Source organism: Helianthus annuus, chromosome 14, assembly GCF_002127325.2.
Source record: "Helianthus annuus cultivar XRQ/B chromosome 14, HanXRQr2.0-SUNRISE, whole genome shotgun sequence".
Lineage (NCBI taxonomy): Eukaryota > Viridiplantae > Streptophyta > Magnoliopsida > Asterales > Asteraceae > Helianthus > Helianthus annuus.
Genome location: NC_035446.2, coordinates 172,796,161 through 172,819,028, shown reverse-complemented (window position 1 = coordinate 172,819,028; position 22,868 = coordinate 172,796,161).

Genomic DNA, 22,868 nt, shown 5'->3' with positions numbered 1-22,868 from the left:
CCTCCATGGAATTAGAATTATTTGATTGGGGGTTGTTTGGGGAATCTAACATAGCCGCCATTTTAGGAGTGGGGAAATTGCCATTAACATCCGACTTTTCATTACCCCCGCTTTTTCCAAACCCGCCGTTTTCCGATATCGACTTTCCGACTTCTCTTACAGAGTTGTTTGACTTGTTTGAATCAGTATCCACCGGTTTTGTTCTTTCTTCAACTACATGCTGATCCGACATGATTGTGGCAAAGGGAAATCCGGCACCGATGTCCTCCGTAATTAGTATATTATGGGGTTGCCCATGCCATGCAATAGTTAACTTACTGTTAAAACGGGCGACATTATCTGTAATAATCCCTATTGTACTGACCGTGAGATCCTCATCATCTTCACTGGCAGTTGAAGGTAAGACCACCGTTCCTAGCAGCCCACCGATCTGATTAAAGATTTCCGGTCCCCAAAATTGCAGTGGAACCCCCCTAATAAATAATTTTGCTAGTCGTTGAAAAGGAATGTGCCGTCCATCCCAGAAATGAAGAGATTTCAGCCATTTTTCCCAGCTATCTTTCTTGTGTTCTAAGAAGGACCTTGCCTCTTCCTGGTTATCAAACGTTAATAGTAATTTCAGACCACCCATGTAACGAGTTGTGAAGCCATTTAGATCATCTTCATTGAGTAGATGTTGAAAACATTTAAGATCAAACGGGTTTCTTAATTCCGCCACTAGTGACGTATTTCTCCATCGTTTTGATATTTCACTTTCTATCACCTTTATACTTATCTCTTCTTCTCGTACAACAGCATGTTTTATTCCAGTGATAACCTCAGCATATGATCTGTTGTCATTTGTTTGGAACTGTGCCCCCCTTATGTTATTTGTTCTACCGATTATCGTATCTGGTGGTTGGTTTGTGGGATTCAAATGTTTCATGTGTTCCGATTTGGGGTAGTTAGTACCTTTTCTATCTGCCTCCTTAGCAAACTTGGCTGGTTTTACGAACAGTTTCCTACGGTCAATCCTTACCGTACCAAGATCTGCAGCCATGCCGTTAATGTCTCTTACGTTTTCAAATCGTATGAATCCAAACTTGTTGCCTTTCTTGTCTTTTTTCTGTGGAACATATGCATCTGACATTTTTCCGAATCCATAGAATACATCCCATAGTAAGTAACTGGAACTGTCATCCGGAAGGTTCCCCACAAAGAAAGTAGTTTCTTTTACTTGAGGCCTGTTACGATTTTTCCTTTCATCAACTAATCTTTTCCCTTTGTACTTCGCCACACGCCATTCTTCCTCATGCCTGTTTTCATACCCACTGCCATCGTAGAATTGTCTACCAGACTCCATATCCAATGTGTTGTTAAAAGGAACCGATAATCTAATGCTATCTCCCTTTCCCCTCAAAAAATAACAAACGAATCAGTAGCTACCCAACCCTTATAGGTGTTAATGGGATTCGAATCAATCTAGCTGACACTATTCTCAGATAGCCGCGATCAATATCAGACCCACTAAGCCCCAAAGAAATCGAATAACCACTGCGGGAAGAGAGGGTAAGGAGGAATGTGTATTTACCAGTAAAACGGGATTAGGCTCGGTATTTACCAGGAATGTGTATTTACCAGGAATGTGTGTTTCGTTACCAGGCACGACGGTGAAATTACCAGTAAAACCCGTTTGGCTCAAGGATCCAACCCAGGTTTCCCTGGGTCTCCTATCATTGCCCACCAATGCCTCACTCTGCACCAAGTGGGAGTCAAACCTGCATCTCTCAAGAGAAATGCAAGCCCTCCACCACTTGATCTAGAGATCATTGGCTAGATTTGGTTTTCTAGTTCTAAGAATATAAATACATACACACATACATACTTGTCCAATGAGTTATGCATGTATGTGTATGTGTATGTTCTTTTTAATTTTCACCAACACGTTATGTTAGGCTATAGAGTGTGGTTGGAGCCCCAAGGGGCTTTATGAGTCCACCTCAGCTCCACGTAAGCGCCATGTCACCTTTGGGGCTTTATCACACCTCTCTTTAACTTGCATGGTGTGGATAGAGCCCCCTATTAATGAAAATAAAAAAAAATAAAAAGATTTCATTCGGTGAATTTACATGGGCCCCACCTGATAAAGCCCTTCGAGCTCGTTACCATGATGGAGGCCCATCAATGGCGCCCCTTCTTAAAATGATGGGTGTGGGTGTATAGCGCCGGGGGACGCTATAGAGTGTGACGTGGCGAGGGTGGCACCCTCCAGCCTTATATGATGTGACATGTAGTTAGAGACTGTAATTAGTTACTAAAAGTAACTAATCTAAAAACTGTTGCCATCCAATGATATTTGTTTGCAAGTCTTAGGTTGCTGCCATCTTCGGGACGTTATAATAATAATTTAATGAAAGAGATTTCATCGAAATGAATACATATACATAGGGCAGGGACCATATATGTATGTAGATAGATACAAGTTAGTACCTTTTAAATGATCATATAATAATAGGGGAAATTAATATACATTCTTTCTTTTTATGTTCATAATAATCACTCCTTCAAGACGAAAACAAATCATCGAACATGCTTAGATTCACTCAGGTGTAAAATGTGCCGGAAAGTATCTGCATCTATGAACATAAGGAAAAAATAATAAAAAAATAATAATAATCAACTACTCGTGTGTGGGCCTATTAGACATCCAAATGCTAGTAATTTAAGCTCTTTTATAGTCCTCCTTTTGTTGGGCTTACTTCAATTCCTTTTCTTTTCTTTTCTTTTCAATTTTCATGACAAAAGATTTAAGCACAATTAAATAATAATACTTCAACAGCTAACAGTCAGAAATATTAAATAATAATACTTCAACAGCTAACAGTCAGAATTAACATGATAAGATGCAAAATCTGATGTTTAAATGTGTTTTCTATTTTAAATTTTAATAATGCGGTATGCTCACGCAAAATCTTGTTACAAAGGTTTTAGCTTTTCTTTCTAGAGGTTAGTTTGAATCAAGAGTTCTTTGTTTTTTTTCTTTAACACCTCAATAACACAATTTCATCATTTCTTACAACATCGCATCATTTAAAAATAAATACAAAATATCTTAGTATCTTTTGCTACATGTAAATTCTTTTAAATCACTCTTTATTGTTCTACTATTCTTTATGAACTGTCCTATACTCATTAAGTGGATAAAAAGTAAAGAAAAATGAAATTATTTTTAGTAAAATAAACTATATTATAACTAGTAGTTGGACGGGTATATTTATGGTATAATGACATAAGTGATTTATTTTCTGTATTCTAAACAAAAACATCATTTTTTTTAAAACCAACCAAAATGCGTGTTAGAAACGTATATTTTACAAAAAAAAAAAAAATACGTAACTATTTTTTCTCTTTATCAAAACATAGGACATTTCTCACTATGCAGTAAAACGTAGGATCCTATGTCCTTTCTTTTCCGAAGAGTAACGCAAAATTGTATGCATATATATGTATAGGTTCCCATTGCATGTTTTGCATAAATCATTTTTAGCATATTTGTACCACTGGATCCCATCCACCAACTGACTCTCCACGCCCAAACTTTTATACTCGGTCCATTCCAGAATAAAAAAGGACATTCATTTATCATATATTCTAGTCAGTCACATGCAAAGATGAAAAGAGAGATGCCATATCCTATCATGGTTAGTATATCGATATATTCTGTTACAATTATCTCATTCATTCCTCTACTATATATGATCACAGGTTCTCCTCTTTTATGATGCTCATCATCACCACCATCTCCTTTAATTTCTTTCAAGAAATTGTTAACTCTAAACAAAACAACATTAATTGTACGTTAACAACACACCCATTGAAGAATGAAGATACATATCCGAGGCCGGACATGACCAGATATGTACGTCTCCCTTCCCGAACGGACATCTCAAGAATGTCCATTCCCTCCATAACTCTGAGGACGAACCAACGTTCAAATACGTCCGGGTGAATGACGTCATCTCAGTTGACCACTATAATACCTCACCAAAGTACAATGCCAAGTACGATTTTCTGAACCTTCGTCCTTATTTTCTCTCTCTACTTTCTCTCTCTACCAATACTTATCCTCACGCCGGAGGGTGGTCGCAGAGGGGCCCTCCCATCTCTGCGGCGAGCCTAACGGTTTCCTATTTTGCAGGTCCATCCTCCATTTCACTTACAAGATCCAAACCCTCGATTCAGGCTTCGGCCCAAACTCGATTCTTAATTTGGTTCTTCAAAGAAAATGATAACAACACAAGGAGGGTCCCTTCCAGCAACAATGGTGCCATTAATTAAGTGGATGAATGGCACAAGGAGTAACACATCTAGATAGCAACAAATATCGCTCCACAGCCTCTCAGGGACGCCGGTTTCTTACTCATAATCCACATGGCATGGGGGCTGGGGGTGTGGATAAAAATCTATAAGGTACCATCGCTAGAAGCCAACGCATCTGCATAAATAAATCTTCACATAGGTTTAATTACCAACTGAAACACTCTTCTATTTATTATTAACTACTATAACCAATTAAATAATAAACACACAACACGAGCTCATAAATATATATAACCTTGATGAATCAGTGGTTAACCGGAGGGTTAAGTTGTGAGATTAAATATATAAATGTAATATTTAATCTTGTAGCCTATATAATCATTTATATTATATTAGATCAAAATATATTTATTAACCTATTAATAATTAGTTGGTAATTGTTGATGGACCATATTACCCTTATTAACTAATTGGGTTTCCTCTTGGGTGTATAAATAAGGGGCTTATTAGAGAGTTAAAGGGTTACACACATTACACAATCACAACCCTCATTAACATCAAGAATTCGTGACTCTCTCCCCTAACCGAAATTACCCTACTTCGGTTTTCATCACCATCATAACTTACACCCCAAAGAGGAACCAGATCATCCTGACAATCATGTCGAACTCAATGGCTGCATCTCTGACTGGATTCTCTGCTGGCCTGTCTGCTGTAACAGGTATTATTCATGTTTTCCATTACATTTAAACAGAACTGATCCAACATGTGGTATCAGAGCTGATGTTGATAAACCAGTTCTGTTTTCGTATCCATTATTCTTGGATCAAAATCTGGAAAACGGAAGTTTTTTAAGCCTTAAAATCAAAAACTGTTTTCGGGTTGTTTGTGACCGAAATCCCTGTTTCGGAAACTGTTAATTGATAAACCGACTCGAAATTATAAAGATTAAACTTATCATCACGAAATCCCTTACAAAACCATTAAAATCAGGTTTCGGATTTCCAGATATGTTCTTATTCTGTTAGGGTTCATCATAATGTTCTAAGAAAACTCGAAAATTCCCTAAGATTTGGAATATAATTTAGATTAGTGGGTGTTTTTCCTGTTTTTGATCTTATTTTTTATCTAATAAAATTCCGAAAACTGTTAAAGAGATATCAGTTATTATTTTCGAAATATTTTGATAAGTTTAGATCAGCATTAAAACAGGAAACATTATCCCACAATCCCTTAAATTTCGAGTTTTCAGTTATTATCACAAAACAGCTGTTAATGAGGTTGCTACTCGCAACCATAAGGTTGCGACTCGCAACCATAACGTGATTTATCGCAACCATGAGGTTGCTACTCGCAACCATGAGGTTGCTACTCGCAACCATGAGGTTGCGACTCGCAACCATAACGTGATTTATCGCAACCATGAGGTTGCTACTCGCAACCATGAGGTTGCTACTCGCAACCATGAGGTTGCTACTCGCAACCATGAGGTTGCTACTCGCAACCATAACGTGATTTATCGCAACCAGGAGGTTGCTACTCGCAACCATAAGGTTGCGACTCGCAACCATAACGTGATTGATCGCAACCATGAGGTTGCTACTCGCAACCATGAGGTTGCGACTCGCAACCATAAAATGATTAGTCGAGACTAAGGTTGCGACTCGAGACCATGACTCGAAATCTCAAACTTAGTTCGATCCGCGCTAACAGGTGGTTTGCTATTAAATACTTGGTTTTGTTAATACTTAATTCATTAATCAGAATCAGATAATTTTACAAAACCAAAATAGCTTTACTTGAATGAGCTTCTGATGTATTAATTCTGGCCAAAGCTGATTTAATACATCTATTTATTGTTCAAGTATTATAAAAGGCTATGTTAAGCATGCATTACAAACCTGAAATGTCTTAATTCTGGCCAAAGCTGATTTAATTCATTTATGTTTAGCATGCTTGACAAGTGCATAACTAAAGTGATTGTCTCATTTCTGGCCAAAGCTGATTTGTCACGATTGCTTTGCACACATACTTAAATGATTACACTTCTGGCCAAAGCTGATTTGTCTTCGTTTAAGTAGAATTTTTACTAAGTCTATTATTTTGATGTTAGTAATAGACATTATCACAGCTTCATAATTAAAATGGTCATTATTTATGCCTGCTTTAGTATAACATGCCCATTAGATCACATTAGGACTTCTTCTTTTGTATCATAACTTGCTCATCTTATTTCCATTATCAGCACCCAATTGCGGGATTCCACCTTTGACTGGTGATAACTTTGCTGAATGGAAGGATGCTCTCATGCTTACGCTTGGGCTGCTGGACTTTGATTATGCCCTAAGAGAGAATAAGCCAGCGGACCTTACCGCTACAAGTACTGCTGCTGAGCAGATAGTCCATGATAAATGGACTAGGTGTAACCGCATGTCTCTCATGTTCATGAAGCAATCCATTCATAACTCAATCAGAGGGGCCATTCCTGATTCTGAAAATGCTAAAACCTATCTGGCTTCTGTGGAGGATCAATTCAAGGGAACATCAAAAGCACACGCTAGCACTCTTATCCTCAAGCTGGTGACATCTAAGTATGATGGGAGGAGCGGCATTCGCGAACACATCATGATGATGCATGATATGGCCAATAAGCTGAAGGGCCTAGAGATGGAGATCAGTGATGGTTTTCTCGTTCACTTCATCATCACTTCGCTTCCTTCGTCCTATGAAGCTTTCAAGATCAATTACAACACTCAGAAGGACAAATGGACGATGAGTGAGCTGATCGCTATGTGCGTGCAGGAGGAAGAGCGTATGAAGATGGATCGCACTACTGATGTTGCTAACTTCACCACTTCCAGCTCAAAGAAGAGGAAGAACTCTTATCAAAGAAAGGATGCTTCTAAGGTTCAAAAGCCAAATCCAAATCCTAATACAAGTGCACCTTCCAGCTCTAAGAACTCCTTAGGCAAACCCTATTGCAAGTTCTGTAAGAAAACAGGACATAAGCAAAAGGAATGCCCTGACTTTAAGGAGTGGCTGGCTAAGAAAGGTAACGATTTTTTCATGATACTTGAGTCCTTTAATTTAAATGTTCCTGCTAATTCTTGGTGGTTTGATTCTGGTTCTATGGTTCATGTTACCAATTCTACTCAGGGATTCCTTTCAATCCGGAAGCTGGAAAGAAACCAAAGAACACTTAAAGTTGGGGATGATCGGGAATTAGAAGTGAAGGCCATAGGAACATTACAATTATTTTTGAAAACTGGTTTATGTATTAAACTTTATGATACCTTATATGTTCCTGAGGTAACTCGGAACCTTGTATCAGGACCAAAGTTAGACATGGACGGTTTTGTCGTTTCTCATGGTCATCGCAAACTCTCTATTCTCTATGATTCCGTTGTTTATGGTACTGGCATTCTGGATGGTGGTCTCTATAGATTAGAACTAGATGATAATTTTTCCAAATCTTTGTTGTCATATAATATTAATGAATCACTCACAAAGATGGAAAAGAAACAAATTCGAGACTTAGAGACTTCATCTATGTTGTGGCATCAACGTTTAGGCCACATCTCAAGAGAACGATTAAATCGTCTCGTAAAGGATGAAGTCTTACCTCCTCTCGATTTCACCGATTTTGGAACATGTGTCAAATGTCTTAAAGGCAAAATGACATCAGCGAATAAGAAAGGTGCCACTAGGAGCTCTAATTTATTAGAACTCATTCACACTGACATTAGTGGTCCCTATCAAATCGCTGGCATCACAGGACATACTTCATTTATCACTTTCATTGATGATTATTCTCGTTACATGTACTTGTATCTTATAAAGGAAAAGTCTGAATCTCTTACAACTTTTAAAGATTATAAAGCTGAAGTTGAAAAGCAATTAGATCGTCAGATTAAAGTTGTGAGATCAGACAGAGGCGGTGAATATTATGGAAGACATACTGATGTGGGTCAAGCTCCTGGTCCATTTTATGAGTTTTGTAAGGGCCAGGGGATTGTGAACCAATACACCATGCCTGGTACACCTCAGCAGAATGGTGTCGCTGAACGAAGAAATCGTACCCTTATGAACATGGTGCGCAGTATGTTAGCCAACACTAATTTACCATTATTCCTCTGGACTGAAGCGTTAAAAGCAGCTGTTCATATACTCAATAGAGTTCCTTCTAAGTCTGTCCCTAAAACTCCTTATGAACTTTGGACAGGAAGGAAACCGAGTCTTAAATATATGAAAGTATGGGGCTGCATTGCTGAAGCAAAATTATATAATCCTTTCCTAAGGAAACTTGACCCTAAAACAGTTACCTGTTTCTTTATCGGGTATCCCGATCATTCAAAGGGTTATCGTTTCTATTGTCCTTCCCATGTCACCCGTATTGTTGAAACCAAGCGTGCTGCGTTCCTGGAGGATTTCAAGGTCAGTGGGAGCAGTTCTAACCCTTATGAAGAATTGCAAGAAGTACAAGACGCGGGGGGGAGAGACTCGTCGCTTACCATTACTCCGTTTACTCCTCTTGTACCACATGCAACTGCACCTGAAGCCACTGCACAAACTCCAACTCCACAACCAGAACTCTTTATACCTCATAACGAAGGCACATCAAACGCTCAAAACCAAGACAACGCTCAACCCGAAAATCAGCTCAGGAGGTCATCTAGGCAAAAACGGCCTACTAATTGGGATGATTATATTACCTACCTGACTGAAATGGATGCTGGAAAGCTCAATGATCCTATCTCTTATAATGAAGCCATTAGCAGTGATCAGTCTTCTGAATGGAACAAAGCAATGATTGATGAGCTTGAATCCATGAAGAAAAATGACGTTTGGGATTTGGTAGAATTACCCAACGGTGTAAAACCTGTAGGTTGTAAATGGGTGTTCAAAACAAAACTGGATTCGAATGGGAACGTTGAACGCTATAAAGCGAGATTGGTTGCAAAGGGCTACACTCAGAAAGAGGGAATTGATTATCAAGAGACGTTTTCACCTGTCTCTCGTAAAGATTCATTAAGGATCGTCATGGCCCTAGTAGCTCATTTTGATTTAGAGCTGCATCAGATGGACGTCAAAACTGCTTTCCTTAACGGAGACTTAGACGAAGATGTTTACATGAAACAACCTGAAGGCTTTAAACCTGAAGGTCAGGAGCATCTAGTCTGTAAGTTGAAGAAATCCATTTATGGGTTAAAACAAGCATCACGTCAATGGTATCTCAAGTTTGATGAAGTCATGAAGAGGCAAGGTTTTATGAAGAATCAAGTGGATCAATGCACCTACCTCAAGATGAGTGGGAGTAATTTTACTATACTTGTCCTTTACGTAGATGATATTCTATTGGCAAGTAATAGTTTAGACATGTTGCATGAGTCGAAGCGGTTACTCTCGCATAACTTCGACATGAAGGATCTCGGAGATGCTTCTTACGTCATTGGCATCGAAATTCACCGAGATAGACACAAAGGGATCTTAGGATTGTCTCAAAAGACTTACATAGATCGTGTCCTTACACGTTACAACATGCAACAGTGCAAACCCTCCGTCGCTCCAGTAGTTAAGGGAGATGTTTTCGGTTCATTCCAGTGTCCGACAACAGAGGTTGAAAAGGAGCAAATGAGCCAGATACCTTACGCGTCAGTAGTCGGGAGCCTGATGTATGCTCAAGTCTGTACTCGCCCAGGTATCGCTTATATTGCTGGAATGCTAGGCCGTTATCAGACTAATCCTGGCCTAGATCACTGGAAAGCAGCTAAGAAGGTCCTCAGATATCTGCAAGGGACGAAAGACTATAAACTGACTTATAGAAGAAGTGATCACTTAGAAGTGGTAGGTTATTCTGATTCTGACTTTGCCAAGTGCAAAGATGACAAGAAATCCACTTCGGGCTACATCTTTATGTTAGCAGGCGGACCTATCTCATGGAAGAGTCATAAACAACAGTTAACTACAACTTCCACAATGATGGCAGAATACATTGCTGTTTACAACGCAACCTGTCATGGAATGTTGCTTAGAAATCTGATCACTGGACTCAAAATCGTTAATTCCATTTCTAGACCATTGAAGCTTTACTGTGATAATTCAGCTGCCGTTAGTTTCTCGAACAGTAACAGTTCGACTGGAGCTGGTTTATATCTCGATACAAAATACTTGTTCGTACGTGAACGAGTTGAGGAAAATAATCTTTGTATTGAGTATATTAGTACTAAAGATATGCTAGCGGATCCGATGACTAAAGGTCTCCCACCTAAAGTTTTCGAAGAACATGTATCGAATATGGGACTTACTAAAGACCTTATTTAATGGCATATTGTACTAGCTTATGTTTTAATTAATAAAATTTCCTCAGTTTGATTTTGTATGTCTCTAACATATGTTCTGCCGGTGTAATGACATATAGACAAATATAAATACAAATCAGACGCTAAAGGGCTTATACATATTTTGATCGTAACTATTAGGTTTTAAATTGAGGCTATAGTATGACTAATGGGGGTCCTGAGTCGAATGATGATTCAACGGCTGTATTTCTCTGCTATAGTTCTTGGTTTAAAGCTAAAATGAGTGTTAACTCCTGGCCAGACTTACCTAATACTCATGATAAATGATTACTTGGCTAAGTGGGAGAATGTGAGATTAAATATATAAATGTAATATTTAATCTTGTAGCCTATATAATCATTTATATTATATTAGATCAAAATATATTTATTAACCTATTAATAATTAGTTGGTAATTGTTGATGGACCATATTACCCTTATTAACTAATTGGGTTTCCTCTTGGGTGTATAAATAAGGGGCTTATTAGAGAGTTAAAGGGTTACACACATTACACAATCACAACCCTCATTAACATCAAGAATTCGTGACTCTCTCCCCTAACCGAAATTACCCTACTTCGGTTTTCATCACCATCATAACTTACACCCCAAAGAGGAACCAGATCATCCTGACAATCATGTCGAACTCAATGGCTGCATCTCTGACTGGATTCTCTGCTGGCCTGTCTGCTGTAACAGGTATTATTCATGTTTTCCATTACATTTAAACAGAACTGATCCAACATAAGTCACTAGTCTCCTCGAGTTCGGTAGGGTTAATCCCTTCTTTTCTCGATCAATGGCCAGATCGTCCTCTAACCTGTTTCCTGCAGAAGGAAACACATCGTGATTTGTAACAAGGAGGACGGGGTGGGAGGGTGCTCCTTGTTACCACTCTCTGGCGTGAGAATCAGTATTTGATTGAGAGCAAAGTGTGTGTTTAGGTAGAATGTGAGATAGAGCAAATTAGCGTTATCTCAAACCTGGTTTGGGATGTGTATTTATAGCCGAAGAGCGAAGGAGGATAGTCAAGTGGCTAGACTGACAACGTGTAGCCTTTCGTAGATGTGTCAGAAGCGCAGGTCACGGAAGCATTGGACGCATCCAGAGGTGTTGCCACGTCCTGCTGCAGCTGTCAGTCCGTCTGCCAGCTTTTCATGCATGTGGGCTGGGCAGCTGACCGTTGTCAGTGCCTGGATAGACCACTTGCTGGCTTGGTCATTGAAGTCAAACTGTCAATTCCACTTGTATAGACAATAGGATGTGGTTTTGCGCAGCATCGCTATGTGCGGTAACCGCAGTGATTACTGCATCCCTTGTTGTGACGAAAACACCTATTTTCATACACAAGGTGAGTTATCTCATCCTTTCCCAAGTGGGAAAGCAAACCGGGTTCGCGCGTGTCGCCACGAATGCAGATGAATCCTTATGGATAGGGGTAATGAGCCGGGTGATGATCACTCACGGCCAAACCTGGTGCGAAATTTAAGACCATACAGTGTCATAGTTCAAGAACAAATGTCTTACAGAAAAGGAACACATATAAATTAATGAAAACAACAAAATAATGAATGCTCTTTTAAGGAGTGATCAGGAAGCGATGATGGTTTCCTTGGGGGCGTTGCGAATCCACGATACATTCTATAGAGATTTCAAACCTTGGATTATGAACCTTTATGATGGAAAAACAATTTATAAAGAAATAACATAGAAAGATTTAGAAAGACTCACAACAAAGGAGGAAGCGTACGTAGAGCAATGGATATATGGTACAAAAAAATCGATAACCGGTTTTGATTATTTCGGGTTTCAGTTAACCGGTTTTTAGTTAATTCAGTTTTTTGTTGATTTCGATTCGGTTTATTTTATTTTTTGTCCAGATTCAGTTTCGGTTTACGATTCAATTAGTGCTCTCCCTTAGATAATGTTAATCACGTAACATATCAATTTTTTTAAATTAAAAAACTATAGCAATACTATACTCAAATTAAATTAAAGAGAATAATTAAAAAAATATATATTAATGTAAAAAAGTCATTTAAAAATCATGAATTAGTTTTTCTATAAGGGGATTAACTGTAACTACTAATTAATTGTTTTGGTCAAAAATCACACAAGGATAATGTAACCAAACTTTATGTAAACGGGGTATGATGCTTGGTTAATTATGAAAGTAACGGATCACTTCTGTGATAAAAGATGCAAAGACACAATGATTTATACGAGGAAAAAGCCCTTGATCAATGTATGATCTCCGGCATAAAAAACCTCGGGTGATGGCAACTACCGATCACCAACTTCAATATAACAAAAATATGATTACAACTTTGGATGATAATGAGCTGAGTACAAGGACCACTATTGCTTTTGGTGTCTAAGTGTGTGAGAGTTGCGTTGTATGTCGTGTATGTCGTGTGTGTTCTTCCGAATGAGGAAGAATGGTATTTATACGCGTGTAGGTGACCTATTTTAGGTAGTTAAACTAATTTTCAGCTCATTACCCCTTTAGAAATGAGATACAATCTAGCCTAAATAGCCGCCCATAAATCAAGCATGGTTTCCATATCCTGTGCAACGTCTATCTTCAATTAAGCTCTTGCCATAATTGTGAAGACGCGTCCCTGGATCATGATGCCTAGAGCGTATCCTGCTAGATGTTCCTGCAAAACAATATTATATTGAGCGGAAGTGGCCGTTAACATGAGGATCACTATAATGTCCCATGATCCTGATCCTGAAGTTCTGCTGAGGATCACTGTCTGCCAAAGAAACAAGGATCACTGGTTAGGATCACGTATATGGATCATGCATAATAAAAATCCAGCCCTAACAATTGCCCCCAAAATATAAGGAGTTGATTGTAAATTAACGAGTTGTATTTTGTTTTGATCTTATCTCCAACGGGCAACCCCGAGTAACTAGCCGTTAATATTGCACTAGCCGTTACGATCATTACGTCATGGATGTGACAATCCCTGCAAATCATGATTATAAATAGGAGATAGGGTGAGGATCAGTTTGTATTTAAATTCAAGATACACTCCCTTTATATTCTGCACCGAAGATTGATCAGGTATCTTTCTCTCTTTCTTTTCTCTTTGCTCTGTTTTCTGCTTCTACTCTGTTTCCGTCCCGTCACAAACATGTTGCTCCGGAATTCTCCACACAAGGATCCCAAGAAGGATAGTCCCTTAAAAAGCCAGGGGATTATCAAGGATTCTCCTACGGAGAGGTGTTGTTTCACTGATGTTCACATAGACAGAATTCGTCATTGTTTTCCAGCGGATGCCGTCTTCAAATCCTTCACATCCACTGCCTTGAGTGATTTTATTTCAGACACCTGGGTGATCTTTCCTGCAACTCCATTTATCATAGGATATTTGTATCCTTTTCCGGCCTTCACCCAATCTTTCTTTTCTCTGACCGGCATATCTTATATCCAAGCTATGCCGATGATCTGGAGGGTCTTGTATACCTTCGAGAGGATCATCGAGCAGGAGGGGATTGATTTAGGGATGGCAGAGCTGGCCGCACTTTATGATCTTACCACGTTTGGTTCTCATCGATATTTGTTGAAACGGAAGGCCGGGGAGGATCATCCTGTTTTGAAAGTTACCAAAAATGACACAAATTGGAAGCGTCGTTTTTTCTTCGTGAGAAGGGATTCCCTCCCTAATGGGAATGATCTGCCCAAGGAGTGGGCCACTCATGGTAGGGTAGAGGATCCTCGAAGGATCACTATCAGTCCTGTCTCGTTTGATGAAGATCACTAATGTCTTTTTTCCTTTGCAGCTATTTCCATCGCTCATCTCAAGTTAACCCCTGCTGCAAGAGAAAGAGTTTTAGCTTTTAAAAGGCTTAATCCTGAGGTCAGAAGTTTTCAAGTCATCATCCGAGATTCACAAGAAGTATCCTCCGCATCTGCCACAATGTCAAGTAAGTATCCTTACCAAAAAGTAAGTTCTAGGCAAAAAATATTAAATTAGTTAGGAGACTTATCTTGTTTTGATTGTGTAGGTGCTGGGAAATCCGCTAAGTCTGCCAAATCTGCCTCCTTGTTTGGAATTGATGATCTTGCCAAGGTCACGTCTTCGAAGAAGAAGACTTCTGTTGCTAGTCCTTCTGCTTCAGCCCCTAAATTACCCATTAGGGGTAAGGGAAAGAAGAGGAAAGTTTCTGAGGATCTTCAAGGATTTCCCCTGATTCGCCAGCAGTTTCTTGATTCTGTCAACGAGGTTAGGATCACTGCCCCTGTTGGTTATCTTGATGGTTTTTGAGGATCACCCGTGTCTGACGTTATATCCTGTTGTTTTTGCAGAAACTTACTGAAATAGAATCTTATGTTAGCCACGTTGAAGATCAGGATCGCCAGATTGCCGACCTTCATGAAAGGGGTGTGCTGAAGGATCTCAAGATCACTGATCTTGAGAAGGAGATCCGGGCTGTTAAGGATGAGGCTGTCAAAGCATTGATCAAGTTCGATTATGAGAAGCATGACATTACTCAGGACGCTAAAGTCTCTGCCGCGATAGCTATGTACAAGATACAGCTGCAGATGGCCACGGAGGCTCAGGATCCTTCCTTTGATAAGAGCACATGGGATATTGAAGGCTGGAAGGCAAGGCTAGCAGAGTTGGAGGATGACGATGATGTTGAGGATATCCCTATGCTTGAAGGTGGAGATGCCGGCAAGGATCAGGGGGAGGCAAGTGGAGCTGGTGGTGATGGTGCAGCGAAGATTTGAGCTGCGAGATTGGGCAATGATGGAAACTTCTAGACATAGCCGGAGCCCAATTTTTTGATAGTAGTTTGTGGTGTTTGAAACAATTATGGTCTGTAATCTTCGAACAATAGTTTTTAGGGTTAAGGATCCTGGATCCTTTGAACAATAGGTAGGATTACAAAAGGTGGAGGGATCCTCTGTTTGGGGGATGAAACCTTTGTGATCCTGCCGCTTTAATTTCCTGCACAATGCTAAGACCGCATAGACAATGGACACCCTTTGCCAACCCATGTGGACGGGCCACGTTTTGCTGGTAGAAATGTGGGTTGATAATTTTGACAACTTTTTGAAAGGGTTAAAAGATCCTTTTTGTTAATAATAGAACTTTAATCTTTCTGGCTTATCTTGTGTTGTTATCCTTTGATTATCCTCTTATTCCTCAATTGCTATATTTGTTAAAATAACAAGAGTTGAAAAAGTGTTTAATAAACTTAGGATATGATCCTAGATCAAATATCCTCATATTGAAAATTCTCAAAGTGTTTTAGTTCAAGGATCATAGGTTCGGTTGTCAAAGTATAAGGGTTGGTTAGGATAGTATAATCAAAAATAGTCAAGGATCATACCTGAGGATCCACGTTAGGATCCTAACCTTTAATCAAGACAATCATAGATAAGACTTTGATAGTTAATAAGGATTAAGGACCCTTATATGTTTAGACTTCCAAAACCTGAAAAGTGAGATATAACTTGGGGCTAAGCCAATGTAAAAGATAAATTAGTAACTGGGGACATGCCCAAAGGATAACTGGGGATGATCCCGGAGGATCACTGGGGACAAGCCCAAAGGATAACTGGGGATGATCCCGGAGGATCACTGGGGACATGCCCAAAGGATAACTGGGGACAAGCCCAAAGGATCGTATGTAAACTGGAGTATGGCCCTTACTGGCGACTATCCAAACTTAGTGACATGAAAATGTCAAAACCTTAGCTAACGTGAAAACGTTAGAAACCTTAGGAACGGATGTATGGTACGTCTACCATTATACGTAGGATCCTAAATATAGCCAGTACGATGAGGTTGTCAGCCCCGAAAGTGGGTACTGGTCCCAAAGACGTGAACTATACCAGGATCATCGTGCGCTGCTGGCGGAAACTGGGGATAATCCCAAGGATAACTGGGGTTGGACCCAAGGATCTGTGGTGCTTTTGGAGATCTTTGACGATTTGCTGAAGATACCTGAACTATCATAACTCAAATGGTTTGTGAGTAGAGGATGAAGGATACGTGATCCTTATCCTTAGGTAAAAAGTAAGAAAGTGCAATAGTTTTAGGATAAGCATATTACCAGAGTAAGGATCACTGATATCTCCGGGATCCTTCAAGGATACTTCAATGTAAGGATCACATGCATGAAGGATCATGTTCACATGAAATATTTCTTTAAGTGAACAGCATTCCAGGCTCTTGGTAACAAGTTTCCTTCCATGGTTAGCAACCTGTATGCCCCCTTTCCTGCTTCAGCTTCAATCAAGTAGGGACCTTCCCATTTTGGTGCTAGCTTCCCGTCAGCAGGATTGATAGTATTTTGAAATGCTTTTCTCAACACCATATCTCCGACTTGGAACTTCCTTATCCTGACATTTTTGTTGTAGGTACCAGCCATTCTTTGTTGGTAGCTTGCCATCCTTATTCTAGCTAGATCCCTGATTTCCTCAATAGTATCCAAATCCTGAGCTAGGATTGCAGCATTTTCTTCAGGATCACGAGCAATTGTTCTAGCAGTTGGGATCACCATCTCTGTTGGGATCACTGCTTCTGCCCCAAATACTAAAGAGAAAGGTGTTTGACCAGTGGCATTCTTGGGAGTTGTCCTATCAGCCCATAGCACATAAGGTAACTCCTCTGCCCATTTTCCTTTCCTGGATCCTAGCTTCTTCTTCAGATTGTTGATGATGATCTTGTTGGATGATTCTGCTTGACCATTGGCTTGTGGATGAACTGGTGTTGATGTTATCATCTTGATTCCCCAACTGTCACAAAAGTTAGTGGTTCTGCTTCCAATGAATTGGGAGCCATTATCACATACAATTTCAGAGGGAATGCCAAATCTAGTTATAATGTTTCTTTTAATGAAGGATATGACTTCCTTTTCTCTGACTTGAGCGAAGGCTTCAGCTTCTATCCACTTGGAAAAATAGTCAGTCATGGCAAGCATAAATACTTTTCCACCAGGTGCTTTAGGGAGCTTGCCAACTATATCCATTCCCCATCTCATGAATGGCCAAGAGGATGGTATTGGGTGTAAAAATTCAGCTGGCTGATGGAGGATATTGCTATGTCTTTGGCAAGGATCACACTTCTTAGCATACTGTATAGCATCCCTTTTCATGGTTGGCCAGTAGTATCCTGTTCTAAGGATCCTTGAGAATAATGCCCTGCCCCCAGTGTGGTTTCCACAATCTCCTTCATGGAAGTCCCTCAATACTTCTTCAATTTCAGGATCCTCAATACATCTTAAATATGGTCCTGCAAGGGATCGTTTATATAGCACATTATTCAAGATTGTAAATTGAGATACCTTGATCCTGAAAGCTCTAGGATTTTCTCCCATTGGAATCTCTCCGTTTTGCAAGTATTTCATGATTGGTGGGATCCATGATCCTGAATAAGATTGAGCTTCTTCACTAGGGATTACTGCAGTATCCTCTTCTATTTCCATGGCCACTTGATTTTCAATAGCAGGAGCCAGGATATGGATGATAGGGATACTTATATCTTCTGGAATCTTCAAGGATGATCCTAGGTTGGCCAATGCATCAGCCCCTGTGTTCTCCTCCCTTGGTACCTGTGTCAAGCTGAAAGAAACAAAAGAGAGTGCCAATTCTTTGACTATCTCTAAATATTTGGTTAGTTTTTCACCTTTAACAGCATAGGATCCGTTAAAGTGATTAGTGATCAATAATGAGTCTACATATACTTTAAGATACTTTACCCCCATATCCTTAGCAATTTGTAAGCCAGCAATTAAGGCTTCATATTCAGCCTCATTGTTAGTTGCTTGGAACTCACAGGCTATGGAGTGGGGTAGTATGTCCCCCTGTGGCGATTTTAGTAGGATCCCTAGCCCTGTGCCTTTGATATTTGAGGATCCGTCAGTGTGTAGTATCCAAGGATCCTTGGTCTCATCCAGCTGCTGGACCTCCAATTCTGCTTCTTTTTGTAGATCACTACTGAAATCAGCCACAAAGTCAGCTAGTGCTTGAGATTTAATAGCTGTTCTTGGTTCGTATCTTATATCATGGGCACTAAGCTTTACTGCCCACTTAGCCATTCTCCCTGACATATCTGGTTTCCTGAGGACATTCTTAATTGGAAAATTAGTTCTAACAACAATAGTATGGGTTTCAAAATAATGTCTTAACTTAGTCGATGCCATGATTAATGCAAGGATAAGTTTTTCGAGGTGTGAGTACCTGGATTCGGCATCAAGTAGACTTTTACTTACATAGTAGATAGGATATTGTGTACCTTCGTGATCCTTAACAAGGACAGCACTTACAGCGGTTGAGGATACCGCCAGATATAAGGATAACACATCTCCTTTTTCCGGTTTTGCTAATGCTGGTGCTGAGGACATATACTCTTTTAGGGCTTGTAAAGCATTCTCATGCTTCTCAGTCCATTCGAACTTCTTATTCTTCCTTAGGATATCGTAAAATTCTCTGCATTTCTCTGAGGATTTCGATATGAACCTGTTCAAAGCTGCTATCCTGCCTGTCAGTCTTTGAACATCCTTGGCATTGGCAGGAGATTTGATATTTATTAATGCTTTGATTTGTTCCGGGCTTGCTTCAATGCCCCTCTGGGTTACCATGTATCCTAAGAACTTTCCTGCCTTAACACCAAAATGGCATTTTGAAGGATTAAGTTTCATGTTGTAATTATCAAGGATATCGAATGCTTCTTCTAAGTCCCTTAGGTGATCCTCAGCTTTCTTTGACTTGACCACCATATCATCTATGTACACCTCCATAGTTTTTCCAATTTGACCTTTGAACATCATATTTACCAACCTTTGATATGTTGCACCTGCATTTCTTAGTCCAAAAGGCATGGCAATATAACAATATAAACCGGTTGGGGTCATAAAGGCTGTATCCTCTTGGTCAGATGGTTCCATCTGGATTTGTTGGAACCCAGATGATGCATCCATAAAGGTCAACAGTTCATGCCCCGCTGTTCCATCCACCATGGAGTCAATGTGGGGTAATGGGAAAGGATCCTTGGGACATGCCTTGTTCAGATCAGTGAAGTCGACACATACCCTCCACTTTCCGTTTTTCTTTTGGACAACAACCACATTGGCTAACCATTTTGGATACTTTACCTCTCTGATCATACCTGCTCGAAGTAGTCTCTCTACTTCTTCTTGGATAATGGCATTCCTTTCTGGTGCAAACTTCCTCCTTTTTTGATGGATTGGTTTGATAGACCTGTCAATGCCAAGTTTGTGAGTAATAATATCCTTAGATATACCTGTCATATCTTCATGTTTCCAAGCAAAGGTAGATTTTCTTCTTTTGAGGAAGGATATCATGTCTTCTTTCATCTTGCCAAGGATCCCTGATCCGATATAGATTTTTGATTCAGGATCACTAGGATCCAAGAGGATTTCATCTACATCTTGTTCCCTTGCCTCCAAGACATTCCTTGGAGGATACTGTAATTGCTATTGCTCCCTTGGCTTCGAGGTTGGCTTCATAGATGAGGTATAACAATCCTTAGCCTCCTGCTGGTCACTATCGATCTTGATTATTCCCCATGGGCTAGGGAGCTTCACACATTGATGGTAGGTAGATGGGACTGCTTTCATATCATGTATCCAAGGCCTGCCAAGGATAACGTTGCAACAAGATAAACAGTCAATAACACAAAATTTTTGGTAATTATGTAATCCTTCCACGTAGATTGGGAGTTTGATGTCCCCCAGAGTTTTCTTCGTCTCCCCACTGAATCCTACAAGCACGGAGGATCTTGGTGTGATGTCTGATTCTGGAATTCCCATCTTCTTCAGGACATCAAGCTGGATAATGTTCACTGAGCTCCCTCCATCAATAAGGATCCTGCGGACAAAATGGTTAGAGATAAAGAGAGTGATAACTAAACTATCATGGTGAGGATCCTGAATGTTGATGCGATCATCCTCGTCAAATGTTATCATCTTCCCTTCTGAGACACTTGATGTTCTAATAGGCCTTTCTCCATTATCCATTTTTGATTCTTTTGCATGTCTTTTGGCCGCCGAGAAGGATGTACCACAGATGTCTGATCCTCCGGATATAAAGTTGATCACTTGTGCATTTGCCGGAGGTGCTGGAGCTTTTTCGGGGATCCTTTCAGGATCCTGGGTCCTTTGCTTTTTTCTCCCCAATAACTCTTTTAGATGCCCCTTTCTTAGCATGTATCCGATTTCTTTTCTTAAGGCTATGCAATCTTCAGTTAGATGCCCGAAATCCTCATGGTATGCACACCATTTTGACTTGTCTTTAGTCCCGGATGGTTTATCATTCTTCCTGGGCCACCTAGCTTTTTCACCTAGATTCTGCATTGCAAGGATTAGTTCATGATTATCAACGGAAAAACAATATTCTGAGATTGGAGGATATCCTTCATCATCTTCTTCTTGGTCAACAGCATGCACATTCTTGTTCTCATTTCTATGGTAGGATTTGAACTTGTTGCTCTTGAAGGAGGATCCTTGCTTATCTTGTTTTGAGGATCCTACTTGTCTCTCCTGGATCCTCTTGTCATCCTCTAGCCGGATAAACCTGAGTGCTCGAGTTCTTACTTCATCTAAATTCCTGCATGGTGTCATAACAAGATCATCATAGAATAATGAATCCTTAAGCAGTCCCATTTTGAAGGCTTCAACAGCCGTAGCCATATCCAAGTTGGGAATGTCCAAGGATTCTTTACTAAATTTAGTTATATAATCCCTTAATGATTCATTATGATTTTGAGTTATCCTGTACAAATCACTAGTTAATTTTTCAAATTTTCTGCTACAAGAGAATTGGTTATTGAATAAATTAACTAAATTGGCAAATGAAGTAATAGAGTAAGGGGGAAGACTTAGCAGCCACTTAAGAGCTGATCCAGTAAGAGTGGATCCAAATCCTTTACATAGGCATGCTTCCTTCAATTTTTCTGGGATAGGATTGATCTCCATCCTCTCCCTGTATTGTGCTATATGCTCCTCTGGATCCGTTGTGCCATCATACAACTTCATGGTAGGGATATGGAACCTTTTGGGTACCTCTGCATCACAAATTGGTGGTGCAAAACGGGATACCATGTGGCTTCCATCCGCAATCTCTGTGATAGGCTTGACTACCCCTGGAACACTTGAGATCATATCTTTTAGCTTCTGCAACTCCCTGGCCATAGCATGATTGGTACCTGTATCCTGCATGAATCCATGGTTAGTGGTAGGATAATTGTTTAAAGTGTTACCTCCCATTGGGTTCAAGTTAGGGAATCCATATTGCTGGGGTTCTGGAACAACGGAGGGACCAGTGGAAGCAATGGTCTGCATTGGAATGAAGTCTCCTTGATGGACATCTAGACTTCCTGTTTGCAGATTTTTTAGGGATCCTGGTATCTGGAAGGATCCTGGTGTCTGGGATGATCCTGGAACGAATGAGGATCCTTGAACCTGGGATGATCCTGGAACAAAGGAGGATCCTTGAACCTGGGATGATCCTGGAACAAAGGAGGATCCTTGGCCCTGGAATGATCCTGGAATAAAGTAGGATCCTTGAAACTGCTGTGTCTCCGGATAGGCTCCCAAATTCCTGAAGGATCCCATGTACTGAGGATAGGATCCTACAGGCTGAAAATGTGAGCCTGACGTCTGAGTCATTGCTGCCGAGTTGAGATGTGATCCTCTTGACTCCCCTATGATTTGCACGTCCGGGATCCCTGATGGCTGGGAAGTGATCATTGGAGTATCAAAACTCAAGGATTTGGGCATCAGTGGAGAATGATCCTCTGCCGCTTTCTTTTGTCTTTTGAGATCTCCAATTTCCCTGAGGATCCTTTCGTTAGTTTCATCTTGCCGCTGCATACGATCCTTCATCTGCAAAATTAAAGCAAATACATCACTAGTACTGGGAATAGAAGAATTCATAGCAGAAGAAGATAGAGGTTTAGAGAAAGTGGGAGTTGATCTCTTCTCAGTATTTTTCTGAGATCCTGCCGGTGGAGGAGGCAAGGTGATCTCTGATGAGGTGACTGCAGACATCGCCGTGGATGTGTTCTTCAATGATGAAGCCATGTAACTCTTTCAAATGATTTCGAACAAAAGATTTTTCTTATGAATGAAGCACCAATTGCCCCACGGTGGGCGCCAAACTGTTTTGGTCAAAAATCACACAAGGATAATGTAACCAAACTTTATGTAAACGGGGTATGATGCTTGGTTAATTATGAAAGTAAAG